Source organism: Nerophis lumbriciformis, linkage group LG26 (genome assembly GCF_033978685.3).
Source record: "Nerophis lumbriciformis linkage group LG26, RoL_Nlum_v2.1, whole genome shotgun sequence".
NCBI lineage: Eukaryota > Metazoa > Chordata > Actinopteri > Syngnathiformes > Syngnathidae > Nerophis > Nerophis lumbriciformis.
In genome coordinates, this window is record NC_084573.2 from 33954236 (window position 1) to 33977696 (window position 23461).

At 35.8% G+C, this 23461-nt stretch overlaps 1 long non-coding RNA gene across 2 annotated transcripts in view; it reads left to right on the forward strand.

The window, feature by feature from the left end:
• LOC140679869 (uncharacterized) overlaps nucleotides 1-23461 on the forward strand; it is a 352424-nt gene that overhangs the window by 163432 nt on the left and 165531 nt on the right. Inside the window, exon 3 of one of the 2 annotated variants that reach the window (XR_012051203.1) lies at nucleotides 9247-9342. The exons of the other annotated variant lie outside the window; for it this stretch is intronic. This is a non-coding gene — a long non-coding RNA (uncharacterized lncRNA). Of the gene's footprint in view, nucleotides 1-9246; nucleotides 9343-23461 lie in introns of those variants that run through there. 2 annotated transcript variants of the gene reach the window in all.

The following is a 23461-nucleotide window of genomic DNA, read 5'->3' on the forward strand; positions in this document are numbered from 1 at the left end:
AACGAAAACGATCGGTCTCCTTTCTTTGCGTCGGCGTCTTGTGCCGTCCATGTGCTGTTAATGTGACAGAGTCAATTTGAAACAGGTCCCAAAAAAATTCTGGAACTCGGTATGCATCCCTAGTCAGGAATCTACGAGTTGATTTAATTGAATGTACACAGAACGATAAACAACGAAAACGGTCGGTCTCCTTTCTTTGCGTCGGCGTCTTGTGCCGTCCATGTGCTGGTAATGTGACAGAGTCAATTTGAAACAGGTCCCAAAAAAATTCTGGAACTCGGTATGCATCCCTAGTCAGGCATCTACGAGTTGATTTAAGTGAATGTACACAGAACGATAAACAACGAAAACGGTCGGTCTCCTTTCTTTGCGTCGGCGTCTTGTGCCGTCCATGTGCTGGTAATGTGACAGAATCAATTTGAAACAGGTCCCAAAAAAATTCCGGAACTCGGTGTGCATCCCTAGTCAGGAATCTACGAGTTGATTTAAGTGAATGTACACAGAACGATAAACAACGAAAACGATCGGTCTCCTTTCTTTGCGTCGGCGTCTTGTGCCGTCCATGTGCTGTTAATGTGACAGAGTCAATTTGAAACAGGTCCCAAAAAAATTCCGGAACTCGGTGTGCATCCCTAGTCAGGAATCTACGAGTTGATTTAATTGAATGTACACAGAACGATAAACAACGAAAACGGTCGGTCTCCTTTCTTTGCGTCGGCGTCTTGTGCCGTCCATGTGCTGTTAATGTGACGGAGTCAATTTGAAACAGGTCCCAAAAAAATTCCGGAACTCGGTGTGCATCCCGAGTCAGGAATCTACGAGTTGATTTAAGTGAATGTACACAGAACGATAAACAACGAAAACGATCGGTCTCCTTTTTTTGCGTCGGCGTCTTGTGCCGTCCATGTGCTGGTAATGTGACAGAGTCAATTTGAAACAGGTCCCAAAAAAATTCCGGAACTCGGTATGCATCCCTAGTCAGGAATCTACGAGTTGATTTAAGTGAATGTACACAGAACGATAAACAACGAAAACGATCGGTCTCCTTTCTTTGCGTCGGCGTCAAACAGGTCCCAAAAAAATTCCGGAACTCGGTATGCATCCCTAGTCAGGAATCTACGAGTTGATTTAATTGAATGTACACAGAACGATAAACAACGAAAACGGTCGGTCTCCTCTCTTTGCGTCGGCGTCTTGTGCCGTCCATGTGCTGTTAATGCCCTACATAACGAGAGTCTTCAACGACTTCCAAAGGTAAAAGTGAGGTTAAATGTTTATTGATCAATCGACTTCACCCGCCGTTCCGCAAATAGAATAGACTACAGGAAGAAATGACAACTACGATGAAGGAATAACTCTGCAGACCCTTCCCATTTCCTTATCCTGTCCAACTGATTTCTGGTCACTTTTACAATTTCCCAGTGCCCTCAGATGACAACCCAGCAGCGGGACACCTATTTTCTCATTTGTGCATGGGGGGAACAGGAGGAGCGCATTAAAATGACCTCCCGCAGGCCACTAATGTGCACTTTTCTGCTCAAACCCTCCAGCTGTGCCAAGCGTTTAATGTTCCCTGTGTGTGTTTATGTATGGACTTATCCCCATTTGGGAGCATTATCCAGATATTCTTACAATTGTTCCACGTTTTAAAGGACACCGCCTTTTGAAAAAGGATGAGGCCTGATCAAACACGCTCCATGCAGAAACACTTGTGATATTTATGGGATGTTTATCCACCCCAAAGCAATTTATTAGCTCATTATCCCGCGGTGTTTGCATTCTCGGGGGCGGGGGGTTTGTTTGCCACATTGTGCTCAGTGAGGTCCTATTAACACCTGCTTTTGTCCTTGAGGAAGGAGGGAAACGAGAGGGACAGCTTGATGGACGGGATCATCGCTATTATTGCTTGTCCTGCTGGATGATTTGCTCCTAATTGGCTGTGAGCCATCATTCATTTGGAATATAAGATGTGAAGTAAAATTGGTGGGGGAGTTAACTACTTATCGCTCTTAGATAAACGCTTCATAGTCTAATACGGGTCCATTGAAAGTGAAATCCCTGGTTTTTGACGACTTCTGTGCTGTCCAGTGTTCTCATGTACAATCTGGGCAGGTTGAGCCGGCTTCATCTCTGGCCCTGATTACATCCCGTATCATGGCGGCCCACGCAGAGCGGTCGCAGGAGACAGCGGAGCAATCTCAGTTCCACCAACGCAGGCTGACCGCCTGCGGACCCGAGAGTTCGGAGAGGTCCTCCTTAATCATCATTGCCCAGGTCTTCAGCTGTCCACCAACGCACTTGTGCCAGTAGCTGTGTTTCCATTACCCCTAGAAATGCGCAAAACCTAAATGTCGCAATAAGAAACTGGTAGGGAAACCTGCTCTGTGGCCTTGTGGTTAGATTGTCCGCCCTGAGACTGGAAGGTCGTGAGTTCAAACCCCTGCGGACCCGAGAGTTCGGAGAGGTCCTCCTTGATTGTCATTGCCCAGGTCTTCAGCTGTCCACCAACGCGCTTGTGCCAGTAGCTGTGTTTCCATTACCCCTAGAAATGCGCAAAACCTGAATATCGCAATAAGAAACTGGTAAGGAAACCTGCTCTGTGGCCTTGCGGTTAGAGTGTCTGCCCTGAGACTGGAAGGTCGTGAGTTCAAACCCCTGCGGACCCGAGAGTTCGGAGAGGTCCTCCTTGATCGTCATTGCCCAGTTCTTCAGCATGTCCACCAACGCGCTTGTGCCAGTAGCTGTTTTTCCATTACCCCTAGAAATGCGCAAAACCTAAATATCGCAATAAGAAACTGGTAAGGAAACCTGCTCTGTGGTCTTGTGGTTAGAGTGGCCGCCCTGAGACTGGAAGGTCGTGAGTTCAAACCCCTGCAGACCCGAGAGTTCGGAGAGATCCTCCTTGATCGTCATTGCCCAGGTCTTTAGCTGTCCACCAACGCGCTTGTGCCAGTAGCTGTGTTTCCATTACCCCTAGAAATGCGCAAAACCTAAATATCGCAATAAGAAAATGGTAAGGAAACCTGCTCTGTGGCCTTGCGGTTAGAGTGTCCGCCCTGAGACTGGAAGGTCGTGAGTTCAAACCCCTGCGGACCCGAGAGTTCGGAGAGGTCCTCCTTAATCATCATTGCCCAGGTCTTCAGCTGTCCACCAACGCGCTTGTGCCAGTAGCTGTGTTTCCATTACCCCTAGAAATGCGCAAAACCTAAATATCGCAAAAAGAAAATGGTAAGGAAACCTGCTCTGTGGCCTTGTGGTTAGATTGTCCGCCCTGAGACTGGAAGGTCGTGAGTTCAAACCCCTGCGGACCCGAGAGTTCGGAGAGGTCCTCCTTGATCGTCATTGCCCAGGTCTTCAGCTGTCCACCAACGCGCTTGTGCCAGTAGCTGTGTTTCCATTACCCCTAGAAAAGCGCAAAACCTAAATATCGCAATAAGAAAATGGTAAGGAAACCTGCTCTGTGGCCTTGTGGTTAGAGTGGCCGCCCTGAGACTGGAAGGTCGTGAGTTCAAACCCCTGCGGACCCGAGAGTTTGGAGAGGTCCTCCTTGATCGTCTTTGCCCAGGTCTTCAGCTGTCCACCAATGCGCTTGTGCCAGTAGCTGTGTTTCCATTACCCCTAGAAATGCGCAAAACCTAAATATCGCTATAAGACACTGATAAGGGAACCTGCTCTGTGGCCTTGTAGCTAGTGTGTCCGCCCTGAGACTGGAAGGTCGTGAGTTCAAACCCCTGCGGACCCGAGAGTTCGGAGAGGTCCTCCTTGATCGTCATTGCCCAGGTCTTCAGCTGTCCACCAACTCGCTTGTGCCAGTAGCTGTGTTTCCATTACCCCTAGAAATGCGCAAAACCTGAATATCGCAATAAGAAACTGGTAAGGAAACCTGCTCTATGGCTTTGTGGTTACAGTGGCCGCCCTGAGACTGGAAGGTCGTGAGTTCAAACCCCGGTCGAGTCATACCAAAGACTATAAAAATGGGACCGAAACACTGAACTTGTGCAAATGCAGGACAGGTCTCATTTCTGCGAGGCGGCACCGCCGCTCCAGGCCGCAATAGAGGCCGACCCACAGTCTCGGAGAGACCCACGTGCCCTAACAATGTCAATCAGGCCTTAAGGACGCTGCCTTCGAGCAATTACCCGATGCCTTGGTCTTCTATTGACCTCACGGAAACAGCGGTGGCTGAAATATCTTCCTCGAAGTGGAGTCTCGGGGGATGAGGTTTTACGAGAAATAGAGCTCATGACGCAAAACACCCTTTAATACAAACACCTACAAGTTGCAAATGTACTTTATCGAAATGTTTAAAATGTTTTCTTGTATTTTGCGAAAAACTGCAATGGATACGCAGCTTGTGAGGTAGTGGAGGCGGGAGGAGGACATCGCAAACCAACTCACCCTCCGGCCGTCGAACCGCAAGACCAGACCATTCTAATGGTCGTTGCAACAGCAGAGAAGGAAGAAACCATAGATTCAGGCGTCGATAAGACAGGGGATAGGTACTGCCTCCACCGTAGGATGCGGTCATTGTCGAAGACTTCCAGCCTTCGTTGATCGTCTACCCTCAAAGGCCAGGTTTTCTCGCCTTAGAGGAGTATAGTTTGAACAATAGCCTGGTAGATTCCCCCTAGGGTCGCCAAGGCGGTCTCCCTCCGTCACACAAATGTGGTTCTGGCGGTACCTATGCGACGCACCATTTAAGCTGCACCCTGTCGCGTCGGAACCACCGTTGGACCAAGGTAGACAAAGGACCCAGTGTCCTCTCGGTCGACACCCTCAAGAGAGATCGGGTACCTGACATCTGCCGAGATCAATGAGGTCATCACCTTTGACTTGGCAGCATTGATTCTAAGACCAACCGCAGCGGCGGCATTGTGCAGACTGTCCAGGGTGACCCTCGTTGAACATAATCATGTCCTCCCACAGGACACTTTGCATACAAGTAGTAATATCTTTGCTGCTTCATTAACCTTTCAAACACCAGCTCAACATGCTAATGAGGCCACGGTCTTCCATATTAGAATAGAATGGGATTAACTTTTTTGTCATTGCACTTAAAAAAGTACAACAACATTATTGGTTGGTATAACCCGTCTAAGAACAGACATACAATAAATTGAACCGGAAGACTGATGGGCCCGTAACGAGGTAAGAAGATGAACATGGAACTCCCAAAATAAGCTAATTTGGGAGGTGGCTCAGTTTGAGACCAGAGAAAAACCTCTAGCAACAATAAGCATGTACTGTATGAGCACATATTTACGACACACAAAAACTCAAGACTTGCAACGCCGGGGGACATCTGGACCTCATGGGTGCAGCTCCGTAGTCCATTATACCGCGGGGCTGAAACCGCAAAAGCGTGGGATGGAGGATTGTGGATATCTGTGTAGTAGTAGTCCATGTGTGCGTGTTTTGTCCATAAGCCTGGAAATCGCTCCATTGGCGTCACGTGACAGAGTCAACATCCCAGGTGCCTTTGAAGAAAAGGGAAGGGATTTCAGGGGGGTTTTTGGTCTACTGTATTATTCTCACTGGGTTGTTCACTGCATGACCCTGCCAAGGCCAGTGCAGAGGGCGCGAAATTGTAGATACGGGTTGTTTTTTGTTAGGGCAAGCAGACACACTCCAATGGTTCGCCTGCTCTAGTTGTCTGTTCCGGTTCTCAAATTGATGTTATCCAATTTGCAATGTACTTCACAAATCGCCAAAGTCTGAGACACACACGGCTAAACCCAACCCATCTAGCACGACGGGCAGCCTCTAGGCCAGTGGTTCTTAACATCGGTTCGATCGAACCCTAAGGGTTCGGCAGAGTCTCCGACGCGGAGGTCAAGACACGCCCAACTCATCGTGTAAATAAAAACTTCTCCCAGTCGGCGTATTATGGATACCCCCAAACAATTTTCCCTCTAATTTTCCATATGTGTGAGCAAACGCAAAAACCCCTTGAGCATTCAGTGGAGCACATGTGAGCGACGTCAGACCTGCAGCACACCTGTCCCAAACCTGGCTAAATAACAAGTTCAATGTTTTATTATTGTAATCAAATGACAGCAGTCATTTCCATGAGATTTTTTTCTAATATAAGTGTTTTGGCCCCACTTACAATGACTATAACATATTGTTTTTCATGAGCTGTGTACTAGTATTGTATGTCTGGGTGGGAGTCCTGCCTTGGAAATAATGTGTATCCCTTTCAGATATCACATTTAGTTCCCACTAAAACATTCACATGTTGCACAATGATATGTAAACATGGGATCATGTGTACATTCCTGTAACTTTGTTTGTAAAAATATATCTTTATTAGTATTTCTTTAATATAATAACATCATTTTATGATTATGGTTCTGGTTCGGTGAATGCGCATATGAAACTGGTGGGGTTCGGTACCTCATACAAGGTTAAGAACCACTGCTCTAGGCTCCTTGAACGACCGCCGTCGTCTTCCTAGTTCATCGATAGATCAAAGCAACGCTCAATCCAATCAGCAATCAGTTCCTGATAGTTGGCCTCGATGGCTTTACCCAGACACACAACACTCTGCTTCTACCTAATGTATCCAGCAGCAAATGGTCAGCAAACCCTCCCGGATTTTCCGAGAGACTCCCGAAATTCAGAGGCTCTCCCGAAAACCTCCCGGGACAAATTTTCTCCCGAAAATCTCCCGAAATTCAGGCGGACTCAGGTCCGCATGGACCTGAGTCCATGCTAACCCACAATATAAACAACGTACCTGCCCAATCACGTTATAACTGTAGAATGATCGAGGGCGAGTTCTTGGTTTCTTATGTGGGTTTATTGTTAGGCAGTTTCATTAACGTCCTCCCAGCGCGGTAACAACCCACAACAACAGCAGTCACGTTTTTGTCTACCGTAAAGTAGTTTGTCTGCCGTAAACAGCAATGTTGTGACACTCTTAAACAGGACAATACTGCCATCTAGTGCATTTGATGAAAGCACTTTTGTGCGTGCCACACAGCAATGCATCATCAGAGAGGGTGTTCAGCATGGTTAGAAAAATAGTGACAGAGAATAGAACAAGGATGGACAATTCAACCCTTAACTCAACAATGAGTAGATGAGTGTTATGTGTGTGTATATGTGTAAATAAATGAACACTGAAATTCAAGTATTTATTTTAAATTTTTATATATATATATATATATATATATATATATATATATATATATATATATATATATATATATATATATAATAAAATAAATATATATTTATAGCTAGAATTCACTGAAAGTCAAGTATTTCTTATATTTATATATATATATATATATATATATATATATATATATATATATATATATATAAAATACTTGACTTAGTATTTCGTCAAGTATTTCTTATATATATATATATATATATATATATATATATATATATATGAAATACTTGACTTGGTGAATTCTAGCTGTAAATATACTCCTCCCCTCTTAACCACGCCCCCTGCACGCCCACCTCCCGAAATCGGAGGTCTCAAGGTTGTCAAGTATGGTCAAGACAGGCAGGGTTCCCCCAAACCTGATCTTGTCAACTGAATTAGAGACCAAATGATCTATTCCATGTTTTAGATTTCGGGAAACGGAGGGAGAGGAAGCATATGCCTTGGTTGAGAGCCAGAAAAAAAGTATGTATTGAGCAGATTAAGGTAATTATAGACTCAAGCGTGCAGCTGACGCCGCGCGGAATGTGCACAGTCATGAGAGCTTCCATAGTCGCGCACTCAGCTGTGTTGAAGTTTTCTGTGATATTTCCCTGAAACACTACAGTTCTCACAATTCCTGCTTGCTGTTTACATTTTTCTGTCATGGCACTCTGCACTAACGACTGAGGCGGTGGAGCTGTGCTACCTGCTCTTGTTTTGTCCTAAACATACCGTATTTTCCCAACTGTGGAGTGCACCGGTGTATAAGTCGCACCCACTAAATTTTACAAGTAGCTACTCGTATGGATTCATTCATCCATTCAAGCAACGTTTGTAATTTTTACAATATAACTAAAACAACTCTTACTTACTAAAGCGTCCCATGTGTGATGTCTGTAGGAGTGTTTTCGGTATCGGTTTCAGAAAGTAAAATTTACGACTTTTTAAAACGCCACCGTGTACACGGACGTAGGGAGAAGTACAGAGCGCCAGTCACATAACATCTACGGCTTTTCACACACACAAGTGAATGCAATCGCATACTTGGTCACACTGAGGGTGGCCGTATAAACAACTTCAACACTGTTACAAATATGCGCCACACTGTGAACCCACACCAAACAAGAATGACAAACACATTTCGGGAGAACATCCGCACCGTAACACACCATAAACACAACAGAACAAATACCCAGAATGTTACGAACTGGTCAAGGGGGGTGATCCCGGGATGCAGAGACGGGAGGCAAGTTTGAAATACAAAAAGTAATATATTTAATAAGTCCAAAAATTTAACAAAGAGCGATGGGGCAAAAAGTGCACACCATGTATATTAACAAAACAGGTTCCTCAGTGGTTGGCAGGGGGGGAGGCCAGGGTGCACCAAGTACTGCATAAAGTCTTTGTTGCCTCAAGGAGGCTAGGGAACAAACACAAAGAAGTTAGCAATAACAGGACAAGGGAAAGCAACGTACCATGAGGCGAAGTAGGTGCATGCACGTGCGGAGTTCAGGAAACAATGACCAGCAAGGTCAAGCTGTAGGTGATGAGCTTAAGTACTGGCGGGCTAATTGCGAGCAGGTGTGTCACCAGGTCCGCACCTCGCTGAGGATGAATCACTAAAACACAGGTGCAGACAACAGAGAAGGCAGGAACACACTAAAACACAACACAGAATCCCTTGCAGCACTGACTCTTCCGGGACGCCCCCGAACCCCGCCCACCTCAACCTCCTCATGCTCTCTCAAGGAGAGCATGTCCCAAATTCCAAGCTGCTGTTTTGAGGCATGTTTTTAAAAAAATTATGCACTTTGTGACTTCAATAATAAATATGGCAGTGCCATGTTGGCATTTTTTTTCCATAACTTGAGTTGATTTATTTTGGAAAACCTTGTTACATTGTTTAATGCATCACAACAAAATTAGGCATAATAATGTGTTAATTCCACGACTGTATATATCGGTGTGGAGGTCTTCCTCCTCCGGGTTCTCCGGACCACCAATGACGGACATGACAGCCGTGTTCATCTTTGTGAACAATGATTTATTTTTCCATAAGTTGTCCTTCTTGTGCTTTTCAGCCGTGTTACAGTCTCTCTCGCTCTCGCTCTCGCTCGTTCTCCACCATCAACCACACCCTCTCCTTCCCGACTGCCGCCTTTAACAGAGCGACAGGTGATCGGACAAACACTCACAGCTGTGTCATCTACGCACCTGTCACTAATCTCAAAGCCGTTCCTGACGCACTCCGCTTCCTTGCAGGTCCGCAGGCCACGCCCCCCCCCCCCACAATCGGAATCGGTGATTAAGAGTTGGACAATATCGCCAAAAAAGTAATTATCGGACATCTCTAGAAACAATTTATAGTCCAGAATTTACGGTAGTACATTGCGAGAATCGATTCCGGATCGAATGGTTAGGTTCCCAAAGACCCCGGCTAAATGTTATAGAGTCCAGTCCAGCAGGACTTCTTCCCTGCAGGACTCCGCAGCAACATCACTGATCAGACAACAACTTCCTTTTCTTTTTGAGTCTAAAAATAAAAGCGTCACTGTCTCCCAATGACAGCGCGTGTGACCATCAGCTGTCTCCGAGCTTCTTAAGGCATTTGTAGCTGGAGATCCTATCCATCATGACTTGTCACATCATACAAGTCCTACTTCTACTTTTATTTTTCTCATCAATCAACATTTAAACCCCCCCTTTTTTTTTTTTTTTTTTTTTTTTTTTTTTTACTGACACTTAAATTGAGCAAATTACCTGCCGAGTCACTCCGAGGTTGTGTGGTGACAGCAGCTTTGCTTGATTACAAAAAAATGCTCTTTATTATGCTAATTTTACCTTTGGAAAAACATCCACTTTTAACCTTTGCTCTTTAAGTGCAGGGAATTATTGCGACGGAGTGCATCATCAGCCGCTGGTTTGGCATTTCAAACTGCATTCAAAAGTGGGGTTTTTTCTGGTAAGTTTGCTGGTGGTGGGAAAACACGCCGTGCTAAAAATGACAAGATGCATAATCTGCCTTCTAATGAGACGACACCTTGACGGGGGCACAACCTGGGGACAAAAAATATCCAGCCGCAACAACACCGACTTTTTCCACAAAATGTTCCTGCAGGCATTAAAGCTAAATGTGCTCCTCAACGTACTCTTTTTGCATAGTCCATACCTCATGTGAGACTTTCTTTTGTGGTTCTTCAAAGTACTCCAGAAGAAGTACAAGCTGCAACAAGTGGTGTACTTTTATGCGATTAATCACAAAAAAAATATAGCATTAATAATGTATAAACTAAGACTGTCAAATGTAATGATTCATATGATTAATCCAAAAAATATTGCATTAATCATGCATATACTTATTTATAAACTAAGGCTGTCATATTTGATATATTTATATAATTAATTTAAAAAAAAGATTGCATTAATCGGGTATAAATTTAGGCTGTCTAATTAAAGGTATTATCTCTTGCGATTAATCACAGAAAATATAGCATTATTAATGTATAAACTAAGGCTGTCATATTTAATGTATTAATTCATGTGATTAATAAAAAAATGTATTAAAAAAATAAATAAATAAAATTGTCCACACCTGTCTCCATCCAAACACGGCAGTGTCTCTTAAATGACGTTAACCAAGCGCTTGGCTCTGTTTAATCCGGGGGGAAATCTACGCAGCAAAGCCGGTGTTGTTGGTCCATGATTATACGCCTGACTTCGTGTTGCCGAAAAACTAAGCACTAATTTAGGTATAAACTCGCGCTGTCAAAATAAAAGTATTATCTCATGTGATTAATCACAAAAACATCTTCATGTATAACCTAAGGCTGTCAAATGTAAAGTATTAATTAATGTGATTAGTCCTAAAAAATATTGCAATTAATCAGGTAAAAACTAGGGCTGTCAAGTTAAAGGTATTATCTCATGCGATTAATCACAAAAAATATAGCATTATCAATGTATAAACTGAGGCTGTCAAATTAAAGGTATTAATTCATGTGATTAATCACCGAAAAAATACTTTCATTTATAAACGAAGGCTGTCATATGTGATATATTTATATGATTAATAAAAATTAAAAAAAGATTGCATTAATCGGGTATAAATTTGGGCTGTCAAATTAAAGGTATTATCTCATGCGATTAATCACAGAAAATATAGCATTATTAATGTATAAACTAAGGCTGTCATATTTAATGTATTAATTCATGTGATTAATAAAAAAGTATATTAAAAACATAAATAAAATTGTCCACACCTGTCTCCATCCAAACACAGCAGTGTCTCTTAAATGACGTTAACCAAGCGCTTGGCTCTGTTTAATCCGGGGGGAAATCTACGCAGCAAAGCCGTTGTTGTTGGTCCACCATGATTATCAAGCCAAACGACGCTAGTGTGCATGCGCCTGACTTCGTGTTGCCGAAAAACTAAGCACTAATTTAGGTATAAACTCGCGCTGTCAAAATAAAGGTATTATCTCATGTGATTAATCACAAAAACAGCTTAATATATAAGCTAAGGCTGTCAATTGCAATGTATTAATTTATGTGATTAGTCCAAAAAAATATTGCATTAATCAGGTAAAAACTAGGGCTGGCAAATTAAAGGTATTATCTCGTGCGATTAATCACAAAAAATATAGCATTATTAATGTATAAACTAAGGCTGTCATATTTAATGTATTAATTCATGTGATTAATAAAAAAATATATTAAAAAAATAAAATTGTCCACACCTGTCTCCATCCAAACACAGCAGTGTCTCTTAAATGACGTTGACCAAGCGCTTGGCTCCATTTGATCCGAGGGGAAATCTCCGCAGCAAAGTCGGTGTTGTTAGTCCACCATGATTATCAAGCCAAACGACGATAGTGTGCATGCGCCTGACTTCGTGTTGCCGAAAAACGAAGCACTAATTTAGGTATAAACTCGCGCTGTCAAAATAAAGGTATTATCTCGTGTGATTAATCACAAAAACAGCTTCATCTATAAGCTAAGGCTGTCAAATGCAATGTATTAATTCATGTGATTAGTCCAAAAAAAATATTGCATTAATCAGGTAAAAACTAGGGCTGTCAAATTAAAGGTATTATCTCATGCGATTAATCACAAAAAATATAGCATTATTAATGTATAAACTAAGGCTGTCATATAAAAGGTATTCTCTCATGTGATTAATCACAAAAAAAAAGATTTAATTTATAAACTAAGGCTGTCATATATTATATATTTAAATGATTAATAATAAAAAAAAGATTGCATTAATCGGGTATATATTTGGGTTGTCAAATTAAAGGTATTATCTCATGCAATTAATCACAAAAAATATAGCATTATTAATGTATAAACTAAGGCTGTCATATAAAAGGTCTTCTCTCATGTGATTAATCACCAAAAAAATACTTTCATTTATAAACGAAGGCTGTCATATGTGATTATATTTATATGATTAATAAATTAAAAAAAAGATTGCATTAATCGGGTATAAATTTGGGTTGTCAAATTAAAGGTATTATCTCATGCAATTAATCACAAAAAATATAGCATTATTAATGTATAAACTAAGGCTGTCATATTTAATGTATTAATTCATGTGATTAATAAAAAAGTATATTAAAAAAATAAATAAATAAAATTGTCCACACCTGTCTCCATCCAAACACGGCAGTGTCTCTTAAATGACATTAACCAAGCGCTTGGCTCCGTTTAATCCGGGGGGAAATCTACGCAGCAAAGCCGGTGTTGTTGGTCCACCATGATTATCAAGCCAAACGACGCTAGTGCGCATGCGCCTGACTTCGTGTTGCCGAAAAACGAAGCACTAATTTAGGTATAAACTCGCGCTGTCAAAATAAAAGTATTATCTCATGTGATTAATCACAAAAACATCTTAAAATATAAGCTAAGGCTGTCAATTGCAATGTATTAATTTATGTGATTAGTCCAAAAAAATATTGCATTAATCAGGTAAAAACTAGGGCTGTCAAATTAAAGGTATTATCTCATGCGATTAATCACAAAAAATATAGCATTATTAATGTATAAACTAAGGCTGTCATATAAAAGGTATTATCTCATGTGATTAATCACAAAAAAAATATTTTAATTTATAAACTAAGGCTGTCATATTTGATATATTTATGTGATTAACAAACAAAAAAAAGATTGCGTTAATTCGGTATAAATTTGGGCTGTCAAATTAAAGGTATTATCTCATGTGATTAACCACAAAAAATATAGCATTATCAATGTATAAACTGAGGCTGTCAAATTAAAGGTATTAATTCATGTGATTAATAAAAAAAAAATATAGCACTAATTTACATATAAACCTGCGCTGTCAAAATAAAGGTATTATCTCATGTGATTAATCACACAAAAAAAATAATTTGATTTATAAACCAAGGCTGTCATATATTATATATTTAAATGATTAATAATAAAAAAAGATTGCATTAATCGGGTATAAATTTGGGTTGTCAAATTAAAGGTATTATCTCATACGATTAATCACAAAAAATATAGCATTATTAATGTATAAACTAAGGCTGTCAAATTCAAGGTATTATCTCATGTGATTAATCACCAAAAAAATACTTTTATTTATAAACGAAGGCTGTCATATGTGATATATGTATATGATTAATAAAAAAAAAAAAAGATTGCATTAATCGGGTATAAATTTGGGTTGTCAAATTAAAGGTATTATCTCATGCGATTAATCACAGAAAATATAGCATTATTAATGTATAAACTAAGGCTGTCATATTTAATGTATTAATTCATGTGATTAATAAAAAAAAAATAGCACTTATTTACGTATAAACTCGCGCTGTCAAAATAAAGGTATTATGTCATGTGATTAATCACAAAAACAGCTTCATCTATAAGCTAAGGCTGTCAAATGCAATGTATTTATTCATGTGATTAGTCCAAAAAAAATATTGCATTAATCAGGTAAAAACTAGGGCTGTCAAATTAAAGGTATTATCTCATGCGATTAATCACAAAAAATATAGCATTATTAATGTATAAACTAAGGCTGTCATATAAAAGGTATTCTCTCATGTGATTAATCACACAAAAAAATGATTTAATTAATAAACTAAGGCTGTCATATATTATATATTTAAATGATTAATAATAAAAAAAAGATTGCATTAATCGGGTATAAATTTTGGTTGTCAAATTAAAGGTATTATCTCATGCGATTAATCACAACAAATATAGCATTATTAATGTATAAACTGAGGCTGTCAAATTAAAGGTATTCTCTCATGTGATTAATCACAAAAAAAAAATAATTTAATTCATAAACTAAGGCTGTCATATTTTATATATTTAAATGATTAACAAAAAAAAAAGATTAAATTAATCGGGTATAAATTTGGGCTGTCAAATTAAAGGTATTATCTCATGCGATTAATCACAGAAAATATAGCATTATTAATGTATAATCTAAGGCTGTCATATTTAATGTATTAATTCATGTGATTAATAAAAAAAATAAATTGCACTAATTCACGTATAAACTCGCGCTGTCAAAATAAAGGTATTATCTCATGTGATTAATCACAAAAACAGCTTCATCTATAAGCTAAGGCTGTCAAATGCAATGTATTTATTCATGTGATTAGTCCAAAAAAGTATTGCATTAATCAGGTAAAAACTAGGGCTGTCAAGTTAAAGGTATTATCTCATGTGATTAATCACACAAAAAATATTTTTATTTATAAACTAAGGCTGTCATATTTGATATATTTATGTGATTAATAAAAAAAAAAAAAGATTGCATTAATCGGGTATAAATTTGGGCTGTCAAATTAAAGGTATTATCTCATGCGATTAATCACAAAAAATATAGCATTATTAATGTATAAACTGAGGCTGTCAAATTAAAGGTATTCTCTCATGTGATTAATCACAAAAAAAAATAATTTAATTTATAAACTAAGGCTGTCATATATTATATATTTAAATGATTAATAAATTAAAAAAAAGATTGCATTAATCGGGTATAAATTTGGGTTGTCAAATTAAAGGTATTATCTCATGCGATTAATCACAAAAAATATAGCATTATTAATGTATAAACTAAGGCTGTCATATTTAATGTATTAATTCATGTGATTAATAAAAAAAAAAAATTGCACTAATTCACGTATAAACTCGCGCTGTCAAAATAAAGGTATTATCTCATGTGATTAATCACAAAAACAGCTTCATCTATAAGCTAAGGCTGTCAAATTTGTATTAATTCATGTGATTAGTCCAAAAAGGTATTGCATTAATCAGGTAAAAACTAGGGCTGTCAAATTAAAGGTATTATCTCATGCGATTAATCACAAAACATATAGCATTATTAATGTATAAACTAAGGCTGTCAAATTAAAGGTATTCTCTCATGTGATTAACCACAAAAAAAATATTTTAATTTATAAACTAAGGCTGTCATATTTGATATATTTATGTGATTAATTAAAAAAAAAAAGATTGCGTTAATCGGGTATAAATTTGGGCTGGCAAATTAAAGGTATTGTCTCATGCGATTAATCACAAGAAATATAGCATTATTAATGTATAAACTAAGGCTGTCAAATTCAAGGTATTATCTCATGTGATTAATTACAAAAAAATGTTTTAATTTATAAGCTAAAGTTGTCATATTTGATATATTAATTAATGTGATTAATCAAAAAAATATTGGATTAATCAGGTATAGACTTGGGCTGTCAAATTAAAGGTATTATCTCATGCGATTAAGCACAGAAAATATAGCATTATTAATGTATAATCTAAGGCTGTCATATTTAATGTATTAATTCCTGTGATTAATAAAAAAAAAATATAGCACTAATTTACATATAAACTTGCGCTGTCAAAATAAAGGTATTATCTCATGTGATTAATCACAAAAACAGCTTCATCTATAAGCTAAGGCTGTCAAATGCAATGTATTAATTCATGTGATTAGTCCAAAAAAATATTGCATTAATCAGGTAAAAACTAGGGCTGTCAAATTAAAGGTATTATCTCATGCGATTAATCACAAAAAATATAGCATTATTAATGTATAAACTAAGGCTGTCATATAAAAGGTATTCTCTCATGTGATTAATCACACAAAAAAATGATTTAATTAATAAACTAAGGCTGTCATATATTATATATTTAAATGATTAATAATAAAAAAAAAGATTGCATTAATCGGGTATAAATTTGGGTTGTCAAATTAAAGGTATTATCTCATGCGATTAATCACAAAAAATATAGCATTATTAATGTATCAACTAAGGCTGTCAAATTAAAGGTATTCTCTCATGTGATTAATCACCAAAAAAATACTTTCATTTATAAACGAAGGCTGTCATATGTGATTATATTTATATGATTAATAAATTTAAAAAAAGATTGCATTAATCGGGTATAAATTTGGGCTGTCAAATTAAAGGTGTTATCTCATGCGATTAATCACAGAAAATATAGCATTATTAATGTATAAACTAAGGCTGTCAAATTAAAGGTATTATCTCATGTGATTAATCACAAAAAAAATATTTTAATTTGTAAACTAAGGCTGTCATATTTGATATATTTATGTGATTAATAAAAAAAAAAGATTGCGTTAATCGGGTATAAATTTGAGCGGTCAAATTAAAAGTATTATCTCATGCAATTAATCACAAAAAATATAGCATTATCAATGTATAAACTGAGGCTGTCAAATTAAAGGTATTCTCTCATGTGATTAATCACAAAAAAATGTTTTAATTTATAAACTAAAGTTGTCATATTTGATGTATTAGTTAATGTGATTAATCAAAAAAATATTGGATTAATCAGGTATAGACTTGGGCTGTCAAATTAAAGGTATTATCTCATGCGATTAATCACAGAAAATATAGCATTATTAATGTATAAACTAAGGCTGTCATATTTAATGTATTAATTCATGTGATTAATAAAAAAAATAAATTGCACTAATTCACGTATAAACTCGCGCTGTCAAAATAAAGGTATTATCTCATGTGATTAATCACAAAAACAGCTTCATCTATAAGCTAAGGCTGTCAAATGCAATGTATTAATTCATGTGATTAGTCCAAAAAAGTATTGCATTAATCAGGTAAAAACTAGGGCTGTCAAATTAAAGGTATTATCTCATGCGATTAATCACAAAAAATATAGCATTATTAATGTATAAACTAAGGCTGTCATATAAAAGGTATTCTCTCATGTGATTAATCACAAAAAAAAAGATTTAATTAATAAACTAAGGCTGTCATATATTATATATTTAAATGATTAATAATAATAAAAATATTGCATTAATCGGGTATAAATTTGGGCTGTCAAATTAAAGGTATTATCTCATGCGATTAATCACAAAAAATATAGCATTATTAATGTATAAACTGAGGCTGTCAAATTAAAGGTATGCTCTCATGTGATTAATCACAAAAAAAAATAATTAATTTATAAACTAAGGCTGTCATGTTTTATATATTTAAATGATTAATAAAAAAAAAAGATTAAATTAATCGGGTATAAATTTGGGCTGTCAAATTAAAGGTATTATCTCATGCGATTAATCACAGAAAATATAGCATTATTAATGTATAAACTAAGGCTGTCATATTTAATGTATTAATTCATGTGATTAATTAAAAAAAAAAAAAGCACTTATTTACGTATAAACTCGCGCTGTCAAAATAAAGGTATTATCTCATGTGATTAATCACAAAAACAGCTTCATCTATAAGCTAAGGCTGTCAAATACAATTTATTAATTCATGTGATTAGTCCAAAAAAATATTGCATTAATCAGGTAAAAACTAGGGCTGTCAAATTAAAGGTATTATCTCATGCGATTAATCACAAAAAATATAGCATTATTAATGTATAAACTATGGCTGTCATATAAAAGGTATTCTCTCATGTGATTAATCACAAAAAAAAAGTATTTAATTTATAAACTAAGGCTGTCATATATTATATATTTAAATGATCAATAATGAAAAAAAGATTGCATTAATCGGGTATAAATTTGGGTTGTCAAATTAAAGGTATTATCTCATGCGATTAATCACAAAAAATATAGCATTATTAATGTATAAACTAAGGCTGTCAAATTAAAGGTATTATCCCATGTGATTACCGTATTTTCCGCACTATAAGGCGCACCTAAAAACCACAAATTTTCTCAAAAGCTAACAGTGCGCCTTATAACCCGGTGCGCTTTATTACGATTAATTTTCATAAAGTTTCGATCTCGCAACTTCGGTAAACAGCCGCCATCTTTTTTCCCGGTAGAACAGGAAGCGCTTCTTCTTCTACGCAAGCAACCGCCAAGGAAAGCACCCGCCCCCATAGAACAGGAAGCGCTTCTTCTTCTACCCGCCCCCGGAAGAAGAAGAAAAAACGCGCGGATATCACCGTACGTTTCATTTCCTGTTTACATCTGTAAAGACCACAAAATGGCTCCTACTAAGCGATCCGGTTCATAAAAAGACGCAATCTCTCCATCCGCACACGGATTACTACCGTATTTCACAGCAACTGAACCGCACTGTGGAACGGGAGCACGTACGGTGAATATTCGCACCACAGGGAATGAGAAGTCATCCTTCACTGTGGTTCTAGCTTGCCATGCTAACTTCCACTCATGGTGATATTCAAAAGGAAGACCTTGCCAAAAGAGACCTTTCCAGCCGGCGTCATCATAAAAGCTAACTCGAAGGGATGGATGGATGAAGAAAAGATGAGCGAGTGGTTAAGGGAAGTTTACGCGAAGAGGCCGGGTGGCTTTTTTCACACAGCTCCGAAGGCGAACACACCTTCACTAAGACGGGCAGACAGCCTCGGACGACATACGCCAACATCTGCCAGTGGATCGTAAATGCCTGGGCAGATATTTCGGTCACAACTGTGGTCCGAGCTTTCCGGAAGGCAGGATTCACAGAACAACAGCGACACTGACTCCCGATGACTTCTACGAGACGGAACCGGCCATTTTGGATACCACGCTTGCGCAACTTTTCAATTCGGACACCGAAGACGAAGAATTCGAAGGATTTACGAATGAAGAATAACTTCAGAAGGTGAGCGCTATGTTTATTTTGTGTGTTGTGACATTAACGTTCGAGCAGCATTATGTTACTATTGCTCTACACCATTTTGAATTTTACTATGTTTGTGATTGCACATTTGCGTACATTTTGGGACAGAGTTGTTAGAACGCTGGTTTTCAATATATTATTAAAGTTTGACTGAACTATCTGACTGTTTTTTTGACATTCACTTTAGCGCAGCGTTTTTTTGACATTCACTTTAGCGCAGCGTAGGCGCGGCTTATAGTCCGGGGCGGCTTATTGGTGGACGAAATTATGAAATATGTAATTCATAGAAGGTGCGGCTAATAATCCGGTGCGCCTTATAGTGCGGAAAATACGGTAATCACAAAAAAAAAATAATTAATGTATAAACTAAGGCTGTCATATAAAAGGTATTCTCTCATGTGATTAATCACAAAAAAAAAAGATTTAATTAATAAACTAAGGCTGTCATATATTATATATTTAAATGATTAATAATAATAAAAATATTGCATTAATCGGGTATAAATTTGGGCTGTCAAATTAAAGGTATTATCTCATGCGATTAATCACAAAAAATATAGCATTATTAATGTATAAACTGAGGCTGTCAAATTAAAGGTATGCTCTCATGTGATTAATCACAAAAAAAAATAATTAATTTATAAACTAAGGCTGTCATATTTTATATATTTAAATGATTAATAAAAAAAAAAGATTAAATTAATCGGGTATAAATTTGGGCTGTCAAATTAAAGGTATTATCTCATGCGATTAATCACAGAAAATATAGCATTATTAATGTATAAACTAAGGCTGTCATATTTAATGTATTAATTCATGTGATTAATTAAAAAAAAAAAAAGCACTTATTTACGTATAAACTCGCGCTGTCAAAATATAGGTATTATCTCATGTGATTAATCACAAAAACAGCTTCATCTATAAGCTAAGGCTGTCAAATGCAATGTATTAATTCATGTGATTAGTCCAAAAAAATATTGCATTAATCAGGTAAAAACTAGGGCTGTCAAATTAAAGGTATTATCTCATGCGATTAATCACAAAAAATATAGCATTATTAATGTATAAACTAAGGCTGTCAAATTAAAGGTATTATCTCATGTGATTAATCACAAAAAAATATTTTAATTTATAAACTAAGGCTGTCATATTTGATATATAAAAAAAAATTGCACTAATTCACGTATAAACTCGCGCTGTCAAAATAAAGGTATTATCTCATGTGATTAATCACAAAAACAGCTTCATCTATAAGCTAAGGCTGTCAAATGCAATGTATTAATTCATGTGATTAGTCCAAAAAAGTATTGCATTAATCAGGTAAAAACTAGGGCTGTCAAATTAAAGGTATTATCTCATGCGATTAATCACAAAAAATATAGCATTATCAATGTATAAACTAAGGCTGTCAAATTAAAGGTATTATCTCATGTGATTAATTACAATAAAATGTTTTAATTAATAAGCTAAAGTTGTCATATTTGATATATTAATTAATGTGATTAATCAAAAAAATATTGGATTAATCAGGTATAGACTTGGGCTGTCAAATTAAAGGTATTATCTCATGCGATTAATCACAGAAAATATAGCATTATTAATGTATAAACTAAGGCTGTCATATTTAATGTATTAATTCATGTGATTAATAAAAATAAAAAAAATAGCACTTATTTACGTATAAACTCGCGCTGTCAAAATAAAGGTATTATCTCATGTGATTAATCACAAAAACAGCTTCATTTATAAGCTAAGGCTGTCAAATGCAATGTATTAATTCATGTGATTAGTCCAAAAAAATATTGCAATTAATCAGGTAAAAACTAGGGCTGTCAAGTTAAAAGTATTATCTCATGCGATTAATCACAAAAAATATAGCATTATTAATGTATAAACTAAGGCTGTCAAATTAAAGGTATTATCTCATGTGATTAATCACACAAAAAAATGATTTAATTAATAAACTAAGGCTGTCATATATTATATATTTAAATGATTAATAATAAAAAAAAAGATTGCATTAATCGGGTATAAATTTGGGTTGTCAAATTAAAGGTATTATCTCATGCAATTAATCACAAAAAATATAGCATTATTAATGTATAAACTAAGGCTGTCAAATAAAAGGTATTCTCTCATGTGATTAATCACCGAAAAAATATTTATAAACGAAGGCTGTCATATGTGATATATTTATATGATTAATAAAAAAAAAAATGATTGCATTAATCGGGTATAAATTTGGGCTGTCAAATTAAAGGTATTATCTCATGCGATTAATCACAGAAAATATAGCATTATTAATGTATAAACTAAGGCTGTCATATTTAATGTATTAATTCATGTGATTAATAAAAAAAAAAATTGCACTAATTCACGTATAAACTCGCGCTGTCAAAATAAAGGTATTATCTCATGTGATTAATCACAAAAACAGCTTCATCTATAAGCTAAGGCTGTCAAATGCAATGTATTAATTCATGTGATTAGTCCAAAAAAAATATTGCATTAATCAGGTAAAAACTAGGGCTGTCAAATTAAAGGTATTATCTCATGCGATTAATCACAAAAAATATAGCATTATTAATGTATAAACTAAGGCTGTCAAATTAAAGGTATTATCTCATGTGATTAATCACACAAAAAAATGATTTAATTAATAAACTAAGGCTGTCATATATTATATATTTAAATGATTAATAATAAAAAAAAAGATTGCATTAATCGGGTATAAATTTGGGTTGTCAAATTAAAGGTATTATCTCATGCAATTAATCACAAAAAATATAGCATTATTAATGTATAAACTAAGGCTGTCAAATTAAAGGTATTATCTCATGTGATTAATTACAATAAAATGTTTTAATTAATAAGCTAAAGTTGTCATATTTGATGTATTAATTAATGTGATTAATCAAAAAAATATTGGATTAATCAGGTATAGACTTGGGCTGTCAAATTAAAGGTATTATCTCATGCGATTAATCACAGAAAATATAGCATTATTAATGTATAAACTAAGGCTGTCATATTTAATGTATTAATTCTTGTGATTAATAAAAAAAAAAAAAAAGCACTTATTTACGTATAAACTCGCGCTGTCAAAATATAGGTATTATCTCATGTGATTAATCACAAAAACAGCTTCATTTATAAGCTAAGGCTGTCAAATGCAATGTATTAATTCATGTGATTAGTCCAAAAAAATATTGCAATTAATCAGGTAAAAACTAGGGCTGTCAAATTAAAGGTATTATCTCATGCGATTAATCACAAAAAATATAGCATTATTAATGTATAAACTAAGGCTGTCAAATTAAAGGTATTATCTCATGTGATTAATCACACAAAAAAATGATTTAATTAATAAACTAAGGCTGTCATATATTATATATTTAAATGATTAATAATAAAAAAAAAGATTGCATTAATCGGGTATAAATTTGGGTTGTCAAATTAAAGGTATTATCTCATGCAATTAATCACAAAAAATATAGCATTATTAATGTATAAACTAAGGCTGTCAAATAAAAGGTATTCTCTCATGTGATTAATCACCAAAAAAATACTTTCATTTATAAACGAAGGCTGTCATATGTGATATATTTATATGATTAATAAAAAAAAAATTATTGCATTAATCGGGTATAAATTTGGGCTGTCAAATTAAAGGTATTATCTCATGCGATTAATCACAGAAAATATAGCATTATTAATGTATAAACTAAGGCTGTCATATTTAATGTATTAATTCATGTGATTAATAAAAAAAAAAAATTGCACTAATTCACGTATAAACTCGCGCTGTCAAAATAAAGGTATTATCTAATGTGATTAATCACAAACACAGCTTCATCTATAAAATAAGGCTGTCAAATGCAATGTATTAATTTATGTGATTAGTCCAAAAAAGTATTGCATTAATCAGGTAAAAACTAGGGCTGTCAAGTTAAAAGTATTATCTCATGCGATTAATCACAAAAAATATAGCATTATTAATGTATAAACTAAGGCTGTCAAATTAAAGGTATTATCTCATGTGATTAATCACAAAAAAATATTTTAATTTATAAACTAAGGCTATCATATTTGATATATTTATGTGATTAATAAAATAAAATAAAAGATTGCGTTAATCGGGTATAAATTTTGGGCTGGCAAATTTATACCAGCCCAA